We start from the raw sequence: 19,144 nt of genomic DNA on the forward strand, positions 1-19,144 counted from the left end.
ACGACTGAGTGACTAATCTGATCTGAACTGAGAGTCTCCAAGTAGAGAAGGCAGTAGGCAGACATTGTGTAGGGAGCCTGACCACAGAACCCTTTGTTTGGGAGCATCATGTACACTATAGTTTGAGAAACTGTGAACTAATTGATCACTAGGATTGTTTCTGCTGTCTCCCTCCGAACTTTATGATTGTAGTAAGGTTTGGAGACATGAGGCTATTCCATTTAGGGAGCAGAGAGCAATGCTTCCCCTTCTTACAGCTCAAGGTCAGATCTAAAATGTAATGTGTCCACCCTTCAATTAGTCTGAACCCAAAGGGTGGTTGGGTTAGTAAAGACCAGATTTCACTCAGGAGTGGAAGTTTTAATTCTACTTGAGCCAAAAATAATATCTCACTTTCCCATGTCAAGTTTAGGGCTATGCTTCACATTCTAAGAGAGAAGAAATAGACCTGTTTGTTGGAGGGGTCAGGGGAAGGGGAAATCCAAAAAGGTCATGAATAATCTATCATTCCAATCAATTAGGAAGAAAAATGCAGTCCCCAAAGCACATTCTGAATTCGTACAGTTGAGAAACCAAAATAGATTGACTTACAGTAGAATTAGATTTACTATTTCAAGCCCTGCTATATATTTATCCTTATTTGGTTGCATTTCATGGAGTTTCATGACTATGAAAATAAGAGTGACCTTATGAGATCATGGGGTGGACTATCTTATATCCAGGAAGGATTTTACTGAAATTCTCCTAATTACAGCTGCAGGTCCATCTTGACTCCTGGTTGTAGAGCAACCAGTTGGCTCAGACCCATTCTACATTCTACATAATTTCTCTTAAAGGATTACCATGTGCTGCAGTTATAGGAGTGGCACATACTGGAAAAATCCAATGGTGTGTTGTTATAGGCTGATCACAGCCTCAGCTTCTGGGGGACACTTGCAGAGGTTTATAGGTTTCCTGTCGCACAATCATGTGACCCAGTTGCCCTGGCCAAAGCAAACTGGGCCAGGATCACCACCAGACCCAAAGACCACGTCATCTGTAGGCCAGCAACTCTGCCCCACAGGAGCCCCGTTTATTGCATGGTTCCCTGGATCTGCAACACATACGAAAGCCGTGATCCGACTACTCCCCACTCCTGAAACCCTGCGGGTCTCTGTCCTCAAGTCCTGAAGCTGTCCCCCAAGGTCTCCTATTCAGCTCCTCTTCCTCTGGCATCCACCATGTGCTGGCATGCTTATGTGTGATGCTGTCCCTAGCCCTTATGGCCTCGTGGCTAAAATTGGGAAAACGAACTCCTCTCTAACATAAAATTCTTTTGCATCAGTAGATCATTGAAGAGCTGCACACCTGTGCCCCACACTTCCCCACTCAACACACCCTCTGGAAGCCAGGGCCCACACAGCTGCCAGGAGCTGAGCGGCTTGCTGTGTTTCCGATTATTACCAGCAGTGGGTTCTCGTACCCCACACTCCACCTTCAGTCCATCATGCGTGTCCCTCCAGGAGTCACATCTTATTCCAGGCGCTGGCTTTCTCCTTGTGTGCTGTGTTCCACTGAAGCACATCACGGATGGGTCAAAGGGGATCATTAATCACTGTGGATTACTAGTATACTGTTTTATTTCTGTAGACTTTTGACAAAGTCCTTTCTTTCATAACTCTATCAATAAGATGGCTTGTATTTTTAAATTTTTTTGTGTTTGTATTTTACTTGGCTGCGTTGATCTCAGTTGTGCCACTTAGGACCTTCAGGCTTCGTTGCAGCATGTGGGATCTTCAGTTGCGGCAGGTGGGATCTAGTTCCCTGACCAGGGGTCGAACCTGGGGCCCTCTGCATTGGGAGCATGGAGTCTTAGCCACTGACCACTAGGGAAGTCCCAGTCAGGTTGGTCATATTTGAAGCTGGTGAGCACCGATTCCCAGAGAGTACTGATTTATGTCCCACTTGGAAGGAAACAGGGCTTCCCTAGTAGCTCAGTTGGTAAAGAATCTGCCTACAATGCAGGAGACCTGGGTTTGTTTCCTGGGTCAGGAAGATCCCCTGGAGAAGGGAATGGCAACCCACTGCAGTACTCTCGCTTGGAGAATTCCATGGACAGAGGACTTGGTGTGCTACAGTCCATGGGATCGCAAAGAGTCAGACACTATGCGACTAACTTTCCTTTCCTTTTCCTGGAAGGAAACACCTGAAGCCATGCTGTGGATCTCTCTCCTCAGCTCTGGCTGTTTCAATGTATTTGTAGATAACTTGAGCCTCGACCTAAAGGGCATGCTTGTTACATTTTACAGAAGGCACACAACAGGGGTGCACCTGCTTGCGAGGGGTCTGCCAGTCAGCTCTGGCATCTCTGGTCCATGTCTATGGGAACATCCTCAGAGAGTAGGGCAGATGCAGGGGATGTAACTGGGATGAAGGGAAAGCTTAACCATGTCATCTAAGAAAAGAGTTCAGGGAAAGTGCTAAAGGAGGAAGGGGACTATCCCAGAAAACACGGGGAAAAGGGTGAGCACGTAGATTAGGTTTCATCACTGTAAGTAAGAACCTTCTGAAAATGTGAAACGTCCCCTAAATGGATTTAAGAGCCTTGAATTTTACTGTTTCCTTGTCCCTAGGGCTTTCTGAGCAGAAGTAGGATTAATATCTGATGGCAACGAGCTAGAAGAAATTCTTGCCCTCGTGACAGGTTAGAATATCCCAGAAGGCTTATGTCACAGGACACGGGCCAGCTCAGCTCTGCTCGTCTCTGCAACTTGGTTTTGTCAGCAGAGCAAGAACAGATTTGTCTCTCAGGGAAGAATCACATTAATCAGGCTCATGAGTCCAAATGCCAACTTAATACTGTATAATGAGAAATATAGTAAGAACCATAACAGGAAGGCAGATAACAATCAGAAGCTTGTGTTGACACCGCCACCCCCCCGCCCCCACCACCCAGCCGACTTTTTCAGGCTGTGGCAGATCAAGGAGCCAAAAAACAAGGTAAGGAAAACTTTTAGAAAGAAATGAGGGTTCAGTAAGGTGGACGGCTGTAAAATCAATCTTAGAAAAATCTTTCATCTTTCCTATATATTAGGTACAGCTGATTAAAATACAAGCCAGAGAAAAAAGATCCCACTCTGTGTTGATCACAAAACTTTACTAACACACGAGAAACTTGGAATATACCATAGCTCTGGTTCAAAAAACTTAACCTGTAACAAGCTGTCAATTCTTAAAACTTGACAAAATGATTCAAAATTCATCTGAATAATAAACATTCAAGAAGGGCCAAGAAATTTTTGAAAAAGCAATATCACCAGGGAACTTTCCCTGAAATGTTAGAATGCATGGTAATAAATTTAATTAAACTACCAACAATACAGGGGAGACTAACTAGATCTGTGGAACTGAATAGAGTGTATTAATAGCTTACTAAACAATGAAGATATTTCACATCAGTGGAGAAAGTCCAAAAAATGGTTTTGGGACAACTGTCTGATTATCTGGGGGGAAAAAAAAAGTTTAATTTCTATTGCATGTTACAATGAAACTATAAAAGTAAGGAAAGAAAATATAGATGACTATCTACTGGAATGCAGCCTTGAGTTGGAGAAGAACTTTCTAAGTGTGAAACCAAAGAAATAGATATAGACCAATTTGACTATTTGTGTCTTAAAACTGCTCTGTAGTAGAGAGTGCAAACGTGCCTGCTTAATCCCATCTCCTCTTTGTTTTTGCTGCTGGCAGTACCCATGGGACCACTTCTGTCCAACAGGCATAAGTAAGAGTCAGCTGGTATTGTCTCTTCCTCTACTCTTTTTCCTCTGCTTGAAACAGAAACTTGACGACAATGACACCCCACTCCAGTACTCTTGCCTGGAAAACCCCATGGATGGAGGAGCCTGGAAGGCTGCAGTCCATGGGGTCGCTAAGAGTCAGACAGGACTGAGCGACTTCACTTTCACTTTTCACTTTCATGCATAGGAGAAGGAAATGGCAACCCACTCCAGTGTTCTTTCCTGGAGAATCCCAGGGACAGGGGAGCCTGGTGGGCTGCCGTCTATGGTATCGCACAGAGTCGGACACAACTGAAGCAACTCAGCAGCAGCAGCAGCAGCTGCAGCAGCCATTTAGTGACCATAAGATGACAAGCAGGAGGAGGCCAAAAGAGGGCAAAGATGTGAGCCGTCACATTGTCAACCCTTTGAACCAGTTCCAACAGCTTGCTGTCTATACGGTGCTTGTTGTGTGAGAGAATAAGTCTTTGTTTAAGCCAGTGGAGTTGGTTTCTTTGCTACTTAAAATTCATTCCTGAGTCTGAGCTTAAGGCAAAATATCATATTTCAGTAAAAGTCAAATAACAAACTGGGAAAAGTATCTGTAATATATGTCTAAAAGTTAATATTCCTATTGCTATAAAGAGCTCTATAATAAATGAGATAAATGAAAAATGGGAAAGAATATGAAAAGGGGCGTTAAAAAGTTCAAATGTCTAATAAATGAATGAAAAATTCAACTTCACTAGTAATCAGAAAAATATGTTAAAATAGTAACCTAATCTATAAAAATTGGTGAACACTGGAACAATTATAATATTTTTTGGAAAGCAATCTGGCAAAATATATCAAATGTCTTGGAGTGTCCATGCCCTTTGGGAAACTGCAGAGAAATGGCTCAAGAGGCCCAAAGATGTGCTGTGTTTGCTGCAGTTCTGTTGCTAATTGCAAAATGATGGAAATGGCAAAACTGTGCAATAACACAGCTCTGGATAAGTAAATTATAGAATTGCCCATCTTAAAAATTATGTATCCATATAATCTGCTGTATTAGAGGTATATTTGTTGACACACAAAAATGTTCACTATTCATTATTAAGTGAAGAGCAAGATGAAAAACACCTCAATAAGGATGAAAGATTTCTAAGTTTATCAATATGTATGTTTGTGTATTTATGTGTGTGAAAACGGCATGGAGGAAAATGTATTGAGACATTAGCATTATCCCTGGGCTTGGCCCACATTTTCAGATTATTTCCCTAATAAACATGTATTGCTTTTGAAATAAGAAAATCATTACTGTAAGAATATTTCTTGGTGAGTGCAGAGTTGAAACACAGGGAATTAGGATTGATTATTTAATGGTATCTGGCTGAGATTAACTGAGGTGTTTGTCTCATTATAAGGCTATCAGAACATTTTGAGTTATTCAAGCTTTTTCCCCTGCAAAGTAATTCGTTGGACACAGCTGAAGCTTTTGAACTGTGGTGTTGGAGAAGACTCTTGAAAGTCCCTTGAACTGTAAGGAGATCCAACCAGTCCATCCTAAAGGAGATCAGTCCTGGGTGTTCATTGGAAAGACTGATGTTGAGGCTGAAACTCCAATACTTTGGCCACCTGATTCGAAGAGCTGACTCAATGGAAAAGATCCTGATGCTGGGGAAGATTGAGGGCAGGAGGAGAAGGGGACGACAGAGGATGAGATGGTTGGATGGCATCACCAACTCGATGCACGAGTTTAGATAAACTCCAGGAGTTGGTGATGGACAGGGAGGCCTGAAAAGCTGCGATTCATGGGGTCGCAAAGAGTCGAACACGACTGAGTGACTGAACTGAACTGATGTTTGTTTCTGTGATTCTCCTTTGACTGACCATATGCTGGCTTTAGATCGTTTAATGTTTCCAGGCCAGCTAAGCTAAGCCGTATAGGTCTAAGGGTCCTTCTGCTTTTATTTTTTTATTTTTTATTTTTCTCTCTCATTATCACTCTGCACCAGGATGTTTCTCCCTACTCTGGGGACCCCTCACCCTTAGTGTGGGAGTTATATTTAATTGCTATTAAAGCAGCTACCTATATATCTTAGTAGCTAATATGTTGTTCACCATGTCACATAAGCAAAATGAATTTGTAGGGCTTCTCTGGTGGCTCAGTGGAGAAAGAATCTGCCTGCCAATGCAGGAGACTTGGGTTCGATCCCTGGTCTAGGCAGATCCCACAGGCCACAGAACAACTAAGCCCATGCCCCATAACTATTGGAGCCACAATTACTGAGCCCACGTGCTGTAACTACTGAAGCCCGTGGACACTACAGCCTGTGCTCCTCAACAGCAGAAGCCACTACGATGAGAAGCCCACGCACCACAACTAGAGAGGAGCTCCCCGCTCACCGCAATAGAGAGGAGCTCCTGCTCACCACAATAGAGAGGAGCTCCCGCTCACCGCAATAGAGAGGAGCTCCTGCTCACCGTAATAGAGAAAAGCCCGTGCATCAGCGAAGACCCAGAGCAGCCAAAAGCAAATAATTGAAAAAAAAAGTATTTGTGAAAGAAGAGCCTAAGGGTCTTTCTGCTTTTAAAGGAACTTCATTTCTCTGTTCTGACCCAATCCAAGGGAGTTAAAGTTGAATTCTTTGATATGCAGAGTCTAAAAAGAAATGATACAAATGAACTTATTTACAAAACAGAAACAGACTTAGAGAGTGAACTTGTGGTTGTCTTGGGGGAAGGTTGGAGGTTAGATAGGGAGTTTTGCATCAACAGGTACACACTGCTATATTTAAAATGGATAACCAACAAGGACCTACTGTGTAGCACACGGAACTCTGCTCAGTGTTATGTGGCAGCCTGGATGGGAGGGTGGATACATGTATGTTTATGACTGAGTCCCTTTGTTCTCCATCTGGAACTATCACCACATTGTTAATCAGCTGTACCCCAATATAAAATTAAACTTTTTTTTTTTAAATTGAACTCTCTGAAAGTAATCTTATTTCCCTGGTTTTCAAGATTTGGGGGAAGGGAAATGAGGGTAAGCTTCATGGGGTAGCCCCTAAATATTATCTGAGGGGCAGATATTGGAATCCTATACAAAGATAATTAGTACTTTGCCTTAAAGTGGGAACGCAAATGAGAAATGATCAAATGATCTTTTGATAACTCAATTCTGTGAATTCCTGTTCCGACATCTAATTTCCCATTTATCACATTTCTTAAGACATCAAGCCATGAGCATAGATGGTATTTCCTTGACTGCATTTCTCAATCTCGTTTCCAAGCAATACTAAAAATGACTATTTCCCTTAAGGCAATTATTATTATGACCTTGCAAAAGCTGCATGTGCCAGTTGGAGATTCTCCAGAATTTCTTTTTTAATGATGGAAAATATTTTATTAAACTAAGAGCATGACTGATAGGGAAGTAGGTTGCATGGGAAAATATTGAAATGTATTATAATTGCATATATCAACCAGGGTCCCAGAGGAGATAGAAAACTTCTCAGGTGGTTCAACAGAAGATTCCTTAACGAAGGGACTGGACAGTGGAGTGGGCAGGGTAAGAGAGTTCGGAGCACCAGAAATGAAAACAGCGGGAAGCTGTGATAGACGCTGGCCTGGTAGGAAGTGGAGGGCCCGGTGAGAGCTGGACTCAGAGAGGAGGTGCTCGCGCTGGCAGAAGGTGTGTCACGGGGACACGTTGCCACTTGCTGAGCCAGACAATGAAGCGTGAAGGGAACAGGGGAACACTGCCTGCTTCCTGCCTCCATTGCCCTCTGCTGCCAGATCCTATCAGTTCAGTTCAGTTCAGTCGATCACTCGTGTCCGAATCTTTGCAACCCCATGAACCACAGCACGCCAGGCCTCCCTGTCCATCACTAACTCCCGGAGTCTACCCAAATTCATGTCCATCGAGTCGGTGAAGCCATCCTGTCAGAAACCCACCAAAAGGGATCCCATGAGAGCTCCTCGGAGCATGGAGAAAGGCAGGGAGGGTGAGGAAGGGATCAGAGGGCACAAGTAGAGAAGGACCCTCTCCCACCTTAAAGGACATTCTGTTCTTTGCAGGAGATAACGCTTCAAGGACAACTTTGGCCATGCTCAGCTATGCTTCCTCAAGTTTTATCTAGGTATGTTTTAAAAAATGTGTCATTTGCAAGAGATTCTTAAAAAATAATCCAGCCCACCAGAGTCTCAGACAAATACACTGTTATGGACTGTAAGTTTGTATCCCCCTTCCCTCCCCACCGCTCAAATTCATAGCTTGGAATCCTAACCTCCTGCGTGAGGCTACTTAGAGGTGAAGCTTCTGGGAGGTCATTAGGTTTGGAAGAGATCATGAGAACGGGACTCATGGGACTAATGTCCTTGTAAGAAGAGGTGGAGACCTAAACTCACTCTCTCTCTCTCTCCACGTGGGGAGAGGGTGGCTGTCTGCAAGCCAGGGAGAGAGTCCACATCAGAACCCAACCAGGCTGGCACTTTGATCTGAGACCTCCAGATCCGCAGAACCATGAGAGTTAAGTTTCTGATGTTAAACCATGGCATTCTATCATAGCAACCTGAGCTAAGGAAGACACATATCTAAAATGAAAAACACAACTATTGAAGATGGTGGTTGCTTGTTCAATCGTGTTGAACTCTTTTGTGACCCCATGGACTGCCCCCACCAGACAAACTCCTCTGTCCTTGGGGTTTCCTAGCAAGAATACCAGAGTGAGTTGCCATTTCCTCCTCCACGGGATCTTCCCAACCCGGGGACTGAACCCACGTCTCTTACATTGGCAGGCAGATTCTTTACTGCTGAGCCACCAGGCAAGCACTGAAGATAGTGATAGCTATCGTTTATCAAGCACATGCTCAGTGCCAGGCACTGCCAAGTGCTTTGCCTGAATGAGCTCCTTTAATCCCCATTTGACATAGGAGGAAACTGTTGTCTAAGGAATTTCTCCTCTCTTGCTCCAGATCACGCAGCTAGCCAGAGTGGAAGCTTCTATCACTGGAGGGCAGACTTGTTGGAACCAGAGCAGGTGCTGCCAAAAAACAGCAGACAGGAGGTGCCAAAGTGCCCAGGGTGCAGGGATGGGTGTAGTGGTTCTCAGCCACAGGAAGCTGTGTGCGTCTGAGGGACCACTGGGGAGTTCTGGTAGGGTCGGTCCATCACCAGCTGCACGCTCCCCAGCACACCGTGGTGGGTGGTTTAGTCGCTCAGTGGTGTCTGACTCCTTTCGACCCCATGGACTGTAGCCCACCAGACTCCTCTGCCCATGGGATTTCCCAAGCAAGAATACTGGAGTGGGTTGGCATTTCTGTCTCCAGGGGATCTTCCTGACCCAGGGAATGAACCTGGGTCTCCTTCCTTACAGACAGATTCGTTACCGACTGAGCCACCAGGGAAGCCCTCGAGCACACAATAGCTGCTCTAATGAATTTAATACATGACCAGCACCTGAATGAATCGTGACATTCTTTCACTCAGTCACCTCGTGGTCCCTTTAATCAACAGGAAGTCTACCTAAATGTTTTTAGATCAGTGGTTTGGAGGTGTGTCTGAACACAGAGAAAGGTTGCCACTTTGGGTCTGGATTACTCAGGTCAGTAGCCCACTAGATGGCCCCACCAGAACAAGGTGCAGCTGGGCCAGTATCGTTAGCCTGATAACAGAGTCAGGTGGCGGCAGGACTTCAGCAAAACCAACCAGACGTAATTTCAATGTCTGGAAGAGGTGTGGCCTGGCCACAGCGGGGAATCAAAAGAATTCAAATTCTAACAGGCAGTGAGGAGTTAGAGAAGGTTAACTGAAACCTTAACGCAGACGCAGGTTTCCATCACCCCATCAGGCAGTCGTGCTGAACGAAGATTTGGAAGATTAGGTCATGCTACCCCTCAAGCCCAGGCTGGCCAGATCTTCAAGATCAACATCGCCTGTGAATAAAGGACTTGAAGTCCCTCAGTGTCTGACTACAAAAGCTCACAGGTCCACCATGGCTGCAGGTATGATTGTCTCGGTTAAATGCAGGCTCTGACAAATGTAGGCTCCTCTGGGACTCGCTGCCAGGACAATAGCTGCTGTGTAGTTAGTTGCTCAGTCGTATCTGACTCTTTGTGACCCTATGGACTGTAGCCCAACAGGCTCCTCTGTTCATGGAATTCTCCAGGCAAGAGTACTGGAATGAGTTGCTGTTTCCTTCTCCAGTGGATCTTCCTGACCCAGGGATTGAACCCACGTCTCCTGCACTGGCAGGTGAATTTTTTTTTTTTTTTACTGCTGAGCCACCAGGAAAGATAATAAGTGATTTCAACACCTTGAGAAGACAACCCAGGTTTTGGGGAATGATGAAATTGTTCCCTCAATGGGTAAACTGTATTTCTAGTCCTAGGAAAGTTTAGAATTAAGCATGGAGTTGTTAAAGTCAATCAAAACATCATATTCATACTTTTTTTGTAGTTTAGGAATACATTTAAAATCCCTGAGGAACTCTCCTTGTGCCTGGCTTTGACTGTAATGAGGGGATTGGATGTGTGAGCACAAAGACAGGCTAGCCTTGTGACTTCAATTTTAAATGTGTAATTAAGTAATTGACTTTAGACTTGTGATTTAAATTAAGTACAAAAATTTGATTAAATTTATAAACAGTATTGGAATGTTTAAGTGAACTGAGAATCACACTATTTATAGGTTTAATTTATTAGATTTATTACAGTTGTTTTAAGTACTTGGAAAGGCTTTGCTGTTTAGGATAGGCATTTGAAGCAGTTCAAAAGAAAATGGAATACATTAAATTTATAACTGCAGTTTTACATATTTGAAGGAATTTAATTAACCAAGATGTAGATGAGAGTGATTTCTAAAAGTTTAGTCTCTTTAACTTAATATAATTGGTCATCAGTGAAAGAAAAAGTGAAATTAATTATTCTTGTTTTACCAGATGTATAAATAGCCCGAGTTGTAATTTGAACTTGGAGGTGCAAGGAAAACTCAGTGTGAAATTCGGGCATGGCTTCCTCCTTTCCAAGCCCCTTACATCTTTGTCCAAGAGGCTCGGGGTCCCTGTGGCTTTATGAAGCTTTATGAGATTAGTGGAGAGGCTGCCCAGGCAGGGAAATGTGCAGTCACCTCTCCTGAAGGGACGGGGGACTTAAACTGCTTACAACGTCAGAAGGAGCTCTGGCTTTGTCTCTGGGGAAAGCCCAGTTACTGTTCCTAAAAGAAATCTCAGAGACAGGGGCCAGCACGGGATACAGCCAGACTACCCCTGAGAGAGCTCAGGACACCTCACCCACCCAACACGTACCCACTTTACACTTTTAAAAAATATATATTTATTTGACTGTGGCGGGTCTTAGCTGCAGCATGTGGGATCTAGTTCCCTAACCAGGGATCGAACCCAGGCTCCCTGCATTGGGAGCCTGGAGCCTTAGTCACTGGTCCACCAGGGAAGTCCATACTTTACACTTTTGCCTAGATCAGAACTCTAGTCCTCGAGAAATATTAGCTACTACTATTTGTCCAGACACTGTCGCCGCTTACCTCTGCCTCAAGTTCATTTGGTAGCTGGTCTAAAGGAATTATAATTTGTATTTTAAAGACAATGAATACTACTCAGCTTTTAATAAGGCATGGATCTGTGGCCTGACACGATATAGCAGAAGGTACACTCATCTAACTGGCGCGAATTAGAAATGGAGTGACGTATTTTGAGCCAAGAAATTAAACAGCCCCCAAAGGAAAGAGTTGGTACTGTAAGACTGACACACCAGTTATATCTGAGTCATTCACTGGAATCTCCAGCTAACACTCACACCTGGGTGCATAAATATACAGCATCATCCCCAAATATACACCATGAGTCACAGAAGGACAAGGATGACGTCAATGTGACGGGTACCAGATAAACACCTATTGACAAGGCTGGACACACAGGGGTTACATCTAGGGTCTCATAGCTGGTTATGATAAAGCAAGTTTCGGTTAAGATAAAATCTAAATTACGTGGATTCCAGTTAAATGGGACAGGGACTTAGTAAAAGATACGTTTCTCCACCAACAGTAAAGGTACTTTTCTCCTCCAACACTGATAGTTTATTTCAGACCCCAAATTGAAGTGGTATAATTAATATGCATCTGCATAGACTTACTAAGACATGCTAACATCCTTTAGAAGCACCACCTTGCTGTAACTGATATAGAACATATCTGTAATTTTCCAAGGCAATCAAAGGATTTCCAGTTGTTAGCTTACTTTCTTAAAAATGTACTGACAGTAAAAAAAAAAAAAGAATCTATTGGTAAGACCAGCTTTTCCATCTATCAGTTAGATGCATTTTCCTTGATCAGAAAGTGAAATGGGGGCCATCTCTTCCATGTTGGCTGTTGCTGCTGGCAAACAAAGTTATGCATAGATTTAGTTTATTCTGAAATGTCCAGTCACTAGTGTTACAAGTTTTGAGTGTTTTTGTGAGATGGCTGGCTGGCTTCCGGATATCTGGACTGCCACTGTGATGGGATATTTCTGAACTCAGCACTTTCTTGATGGCCTCCTGCAGCCTACTTGCCTGATCGTGGCTGAAGTAGAACTCTCCAGGAGACCCACTTTGTTGGTCTTGCTGTGGGGAGGGTCATTCCTGGAGGGTCATTCCTGGAGGTCAGCCTGAAGAAAGCTCCTCCATCCTTTCAATAATTCTTTTGTTTTTTAAAATTATTTGGCCACACTGTGGGGCATGTGGGATCTTAGTTCCCTGACCCGGGATCAAACCCGTATCTCCTGCATTGAAAGTGTAGAGTTTTAAGCACTGCACCACCAAGGAAGCCTTACCTCTCAACAACTCTTTAAGTCTGAGTTCCTTGTATCGCATCCTTTTCTGCCGAAGATAACTGGAGTGGTTTCTGTCTCCTGGCTCTGAACTCCGACACAGTGGAAAGGAGAAAAGGAGACAATTGGAGGAAAATCCAAAGAAATTATTGATGGGACTTGACGAGAAGTGGAGACAAGGCAAAGAGAGGTGCCTGAGAAGGTACTTGGAAATGAGGAGCACTGTGAACCCACATATATGGGGGAGGTGAGGCTCGTTCCATCTTAGACTCTGCATTTGTCACGTTAATGGACCAGGAAGGACAGATGGCTACAGAAGGACTGGAGAGTGACAGGCCCTGGGGACAGAGATTTAAGTTATCAGCAAAAATCCAGTAACTGAAAGTGTGTAACGAAACTCTTTGCAGAAAACATTGTAGAGAAAAGAACCAAGAATAATTCTTTATAGTTTTATATTTTCATACTTTTAAAATAGGGCATCCCTTGGTGGTCCAGTGAGCAGGACTTGACGCTTTCACTGCTACAGCACAGGTTCGATCCTTAGTTCAATCTTTGGTCAGGGAACTAAGACCCTGCACGGTGTGTGGCATGGTCAAAAAAAAAAGTTTGCTTAACATAGAAGTATAACAAAAAAGCACACATCTTGGGTACTCAATTCAAGGAATTTTCACAGAGTAAACAAAATTGAGCAAATAAAGATATAAACCATTACTGTCACCCAGAAACCTCCCTTGTGCTTCCTGCCAGCCCAAAATCCTTCCAAAGGTAATCGTTATTCTGATTGCTATCACTGCATATTTTTTCCTAGCTTCTGAGTTTTATAAATGAAATCATGCAGTATGTAGCTTCCCTGGTGGCTCAGGCGTAAAGAATCTTCCTGCAAACCAGGAGACCGGATTCGATCTCTGGGTTGGGAAGATCCCTTGGAGAAGGAAATAGCAACCCACTTCAGTATTCTTGCCTGGAAAAATCCCAAGGAGATGGAGGAGCCTGGTGGACTACAGTCCATGGGGTCGATTGCAAGGAGTCGAACATGACTGTGACTAACACTTTCATATAGTGTGTATTCTCTTGTATCTGCATTTGTTTTTGTTTTTGTTTTAACTCAACATAATATTTGTGGGATTCATCCATGCTGAACATTTACCAATAGTCTGTTAATTTTTGTTGCCATGTTGTATTCCATTGCATGCCTATCCCATAATATAGTTATGCATTCTACTCTTGCTGGATGTTTGTGTTATTTTCAGTTTGGGCTATTGTGAATAGTGTTACAAAAAACATTCTTCTTGTACACGTCTTTTGATGCATTTCTGTTGGGTATGTAACTAGGAGTGGAAATGTTGAGGAGCAGGGTATTCTGCCAAACGATTTTCCAATATGGCTTTTTTAGTTAACTTTTACTGCATCACAGACCACCTGGAAATGTAATGACTTAATAGCTCATTGTTCTTTTCCATCAGTGTAATGGAATGAACTCATCCGAGATAGCTTGTTCTGTGTGTGTCTTCTGGACACGGTACTGCATTAGCAGTCAGCTGGTGGCCTCAGACCCCTCTCTGGCAGTTGGCTGGTTGTCTGTGGGAGGGGCGGAGCTAACTGGACAGTGAGTCACCCGTCATACAGCAAGCCACCCTGGGCTCATTCATTGGCGGGTGGTAGCAGAGTTGCCGGAGAAGGCAATGGCACCCCACTCCAGTACTCCTGCCTGGAAAATCCCATGGACGGAGGAGCCTAGTAGGCTGTAGTCCATGGGGTTGCTGCGAGTCGGATACGACTGAGCAACTTCACTTTCACTTTTCACTTTCCTGCATTGGAGAAGGAAATGGCAACCCACTCTAGTGTTCTTGCCTGGAGAATCCCAGGGACGGGGGAGCCTGGTGGGCTGCCGTCTATGGGGTCACACAGAGTCGGACACGACTGAAGTGACTTAGCAGCAGCAGCAGCAGTAGCAGAGTTGCCAAGAGCAGCAGAAGAGAGCAAACTCCAACACACTAGCTCTTTTCAAGCCTCTCCAGGTATCACATTTGGTAATGTCCCATCAGCCAAAGCATGTCCCACAGCCAGGCCCCATTTCAAGGAACCTTCATAGACCTTTTGGAGGCATAAACAGCAAAGTCAGTTGCAAATTGTATGTGTCGATTGCAAATGCACACACAGATGGGAAGGATTTGTGGCCATTTAAAAATCTGCGAAAGGATTTGTTCCAATTTACACCCCTAACCAGCAGTGATGAGAGGTCAATTACCCATGTCCTCACCAATCCTGGGTTTTACCAATCTTTTTCATTTTAGCCATTCTGCTGGGTGGGTGGTAGCACCTTATTGTGTTTTTAATTTCCACTTTCCTGGTGACAAAGGCTATCAAACACTTTTCATGTGCTGATTATCTACTTGAATATACTTTTTTGGGAAGAGCCTATTCAAGTCTTTGGTCCATTTTTAATGGAATTATCTGTCTTCTCAACTATTTATAGGACTCACACATATACAGACATATATATTCATGATTTATGTATTCTCACAGCTTGTTGCTTGCCTTTTCATTATTTTAATGGTACTTCTGATAAATAGTTCTTTCCAATTTTCATCTCCTACTTTACATTTAGTGTTTGGGATTCCTATTTAAGAACTCTTTGCCTAACCAAGCGATGAGGATATTGTTATTTTCTAGAAGCTGTATTGTTTTGCCTTTCCCAGTTAGATCTATGATCCATCTGGAATTGATTTGGGGGTACATGCAGAGGATTAGGGTTAATCTTTTCCCATATTGATCCACCACCATTTGTTGAAAAGACTACCTTATTTTTTTCTGAGCTCTCTGGTTTATTCCAGTGACCTATTTTATTTCCTTTCACCAATACCACAGTTATTGAATTCAGCTTTCTAATAAATCTTGATGTCTGGTAGTGGAAGGTTTCCAAGTTTTCTTTCTTCATCAACATTGTTTCCACTTTTCTTGGTCCTTTGCATTTCCACATAAATTTTAAAATCAATTTGTCAATTTCCAACTTCTCAGTCACCTACAGGCATTTTTTTGGGTGGGCGGGGGAGGGGGGGGTGGGTTGCAATGATTGATTGCAATACTGATTGCTTTGGATAGAATTAACCCTTAAAAATGAGTCTTCTAATCTTTGAATTTGGTATATTCTTTCATTTATTTAGGTCTATTTACAATTCTCTTAGGAATGTTTTGTAGTGTTCAGTGAAGAAACCTTGTGCATTTGATTTATTTCTATCAATTTGATGATTTTGCTGTTAAAAGGGCATTGTTTGTTAAAGTCCTTTTTTTTTTTCTGTCATAAAGAAATAGTGTTTCCTCAAAGCTGTTTTATTGCTGCTTCTTTGTATTTTTTCCCTCTATTTTCTCTATTTAGGATTTTTTCTCTTTCAACTCCAGCAATCTTACTATGACATGCCTAAGTGTGGTTTGCTTTTGTATTTTCTGGCTTAGAGGTCACAGAACTTCTTGAATCTGTGGCTTGATGTCTTTTGTCAGTTAAGGGAAATAGTTTCTGCCCCATTCCTTCCCCTCTCCTGGAATTTTAATTACATGTATGTCAGAATTTTCCACCATGTCCCATGCATCTCTCACACTCTATTCACTATTTTCCTGTCTTTTTTTCCCTTCTCTGTGCTTCAGTCTGGATTTTTGAACTGACCTATCTGCCAGTTTGTGAATTCTTTCTTCTGCTTTTAATCTATAATTAAATCTAATTTTTGAATTCTCAATTAAGTTACTGTATTTTTCAATTCTAGAACTGCCATTTAATACTTTTTTAATAGACTCCAGTTCTTGGTGAAACTCTGTATTTTTAATAAGTTTCCATGACTATTTCAATCATAGTTATTTTCAAGCCTGGGTCTGAGAACCTCAATGTCTGGATCACACGTGATTCTCTATTGTTTTTTTCTTTTTTCTCTTGAATTTTGCTTATTCATCATATTTTCTGGCATGCCTGGTCATTTGGATTGAATGATGAACATTTTGTATAAACAACATAGAGACTCAAGATGCGGATTACCTTCCCACAGAGAAGATTTACTTTAAGTTGACAAGCACATCACCTTGGTCTGGTCTGAGCTGACCAGAGGTGAGTTTTAGGTTTTGTAAGAGCTGTTTTCATCTCTGAGTTACCATACCCTTCCTCTCCGGGTAGGACTCTTCAGGGGTCTGAACTGAAAGTTTATAGAGTATGTGCCTTCGTTTTTGGAAGGTTCTGAACTGCAAGTCTTGTCTTCCTAGCACCAGCAAACCACTTAGACCATGATGATTCTTTTAGCCTGAGAAGCTGCCTGTTGGGTGGTTGCTTGGGTTTTTCCTTCTTGGACTGTGCCTGCTTTGTTTGGGAATAGGTCAAAGCCTGAGGGAAAATGCAAAGGGAAGGAGGAGAGCATTTCTCTAGAATGCTGTCTCCTCAGATCCTTTTAGTTTGATAGCCCTGACTTTCACTTTTTGTCTCCCCAGCCCAGTGAGGCTCCTGCAGCACGAGATTATCTATCTATTCTCTGCTGCTGCTGCTAAGTCACTTCAGTTGTGTCCGACTCTGTGTGACCCCATAGACGGCAGCCCACCAGGCTCCCCCGTCCCTGGGATTCTCCAGGCAAGAACACTGGAGTGGGTTGCCATTTCCTTCTCCAGTGCATGAAAGTGAAAAGTGAAAGTGAAGTCGCTCGGTCGTGTCCGACTCTTAGCGACCCCATGGACTGCAGCCCACCAGGCTCCTCTATCCATGGGATTTTCCAGGCAAGAGTACTGGAGTGGTGTGCCATTGCCTTTTCCACACCTCAGCAAATTCCCTGAGGAAAAGCATAGTGACAACCATCTGACTCACCACAATGTTCTTTTTTTTTCTCTCTCCAAGATGACGCTTATTCCTTGGAAGGAATGTTATGACCAACCTAGACAGCATATTAAAAAGCAGAGACATTACTTTGCCAACAAAGGTCCGTCTAGTCAAAGCTATGGTTTTTCCAGTGGTCATGTATGGATGTGAGAGTTGGACCATAAAGAAAGCTGCTGCTGCTGCTGCTAAGTCACTTGATGCTTTTGAACTGTGGTGTTGGAGAAGACTCTAGAGAGTCCCTTGGACTGCAAGGAGATCAAACCAGTCAATCCGAAAGGAATCAATCCTGAATATTTATTGGAAGGACTGATGCTGAAGCTGAAGCTCCAATACTTTGGCTACCTGATGTGAAGAGCTGACTCACTGGAAAAGACCCTGATGCTGGGAAAGATTGAGGGCAGGAGAAGGGGACGACAGAGGATGAGATGGTTGGATGGCATCACTGATTCAATGAAAATGAGTTTGAGTAGGCTCCGGGAGTTGGTGATGGACAGAGAGGCCTGGCATGCTGTGGTCCATGGGATTGGGAAGAGTTGGACACGACTGAGAGACTGAACTGAACTGAAGATATTGACCTCTTCAGTTCTGGCAAGCTTTGGTTATTCTCTGTTGTTTTAAGTTTGTTTTTATTTGGAGGGTGTGTTTTTTATAGCTGCTTTAATGAGAGAGTTGGACTTTCCAGGGGGCACAGTGGTAAAGAATCTACCTGCCAGTGCAGAAGACGTGGGTTCGATTTCTGGACTAGGAAGATCCCCTGCAGAAGGAAATGGCAATCCACTCCAGTATTCTTGTTGGAAGATCCCATGCACAGAGGAGCCTATCGGGCTACAGGCCATGGGGTCGCAAGAGTTGGATAGGACTGAGCTACTGAGCAAGCGTGTGTGCGTACACACACACACACACACACACACAATGGAGAGCTAGCTTGTTACAAGCTACTCATTTATAGATGTGATAAGCTTCTCATTTCTTAATGTTTAAAAAAGAGTATTATGCAAAGGGAAACTTATGTTGCCCTTGTGCAAACATCACTCAGTTCTTTCGCTCCCGTGTGAGCCTTCTTGACATGCTTCTGTGTCTTCTGAGCCTGATTGCATTATTTGACATTTGGCCTCAAGCAGATCTGGAAGAGTTCTGACAATTTGGTCACAGCTTTTGTAAATTTCCATTAGCCGCTGGGGACCTGAAGTTCCCCAAACTGATCTCCAGGGAGCAGACTGGCTTCCGTGGCTGGGAGAGTGACTCTGGAAAGTTAGACGTTTCTTCAAGAGTGGGTAGGGGTGGTCCTTGCAAAATCTATGGGGATAAAATATGGGTTCATGTCACCCAAAATTTAACAAGGGCAACTGGCTTAAATAAATAATTCCCTATTAAGATATGGCTGTTGCTGTGTTGAGGGAAACGGTTTCCATAGGAAACAATAATAAAAATAGCATTATTTTTAAACTGAGAAGAAATGACACTTTGGCATCCAGATTTTAAAATAACACAGAAAAACAGAGGAAATGTTTGAAGATTAAGCTATTTTGGTTTTACAGCATCCTTGCTGTACTCTTTAGATTACATTACCTGGAACCACAAATTGGATGGTAATCCAGGAGTCATGTAATGAATTCTGGGGATGCTGGAAATGAGGGTCGTGAGGGGGTGGTGGTCTACCCCACTCTTAGGGACAATTAAAGTTGCAATCATTTTAATGTCTTATTTTATAATCATAATTTAGAAATAAGGATTTT

Source organism: Bos indicus x Bos taurus, chromosome 9 (genome assembly GCF_003369695.1).
Source record: "Bos indicus x Bos taurus breed Angus x Brahman F1 hybrid chromosome 9, Bos_hybrid_MaternalHap_v2.0, whole genome shotgun sequence".
NCBI lineage: Eukaryota > Metazoa > Chordata > Mammalia > Artiodactyla > Bovidae > Bos > Bos indicus x Bos taurus.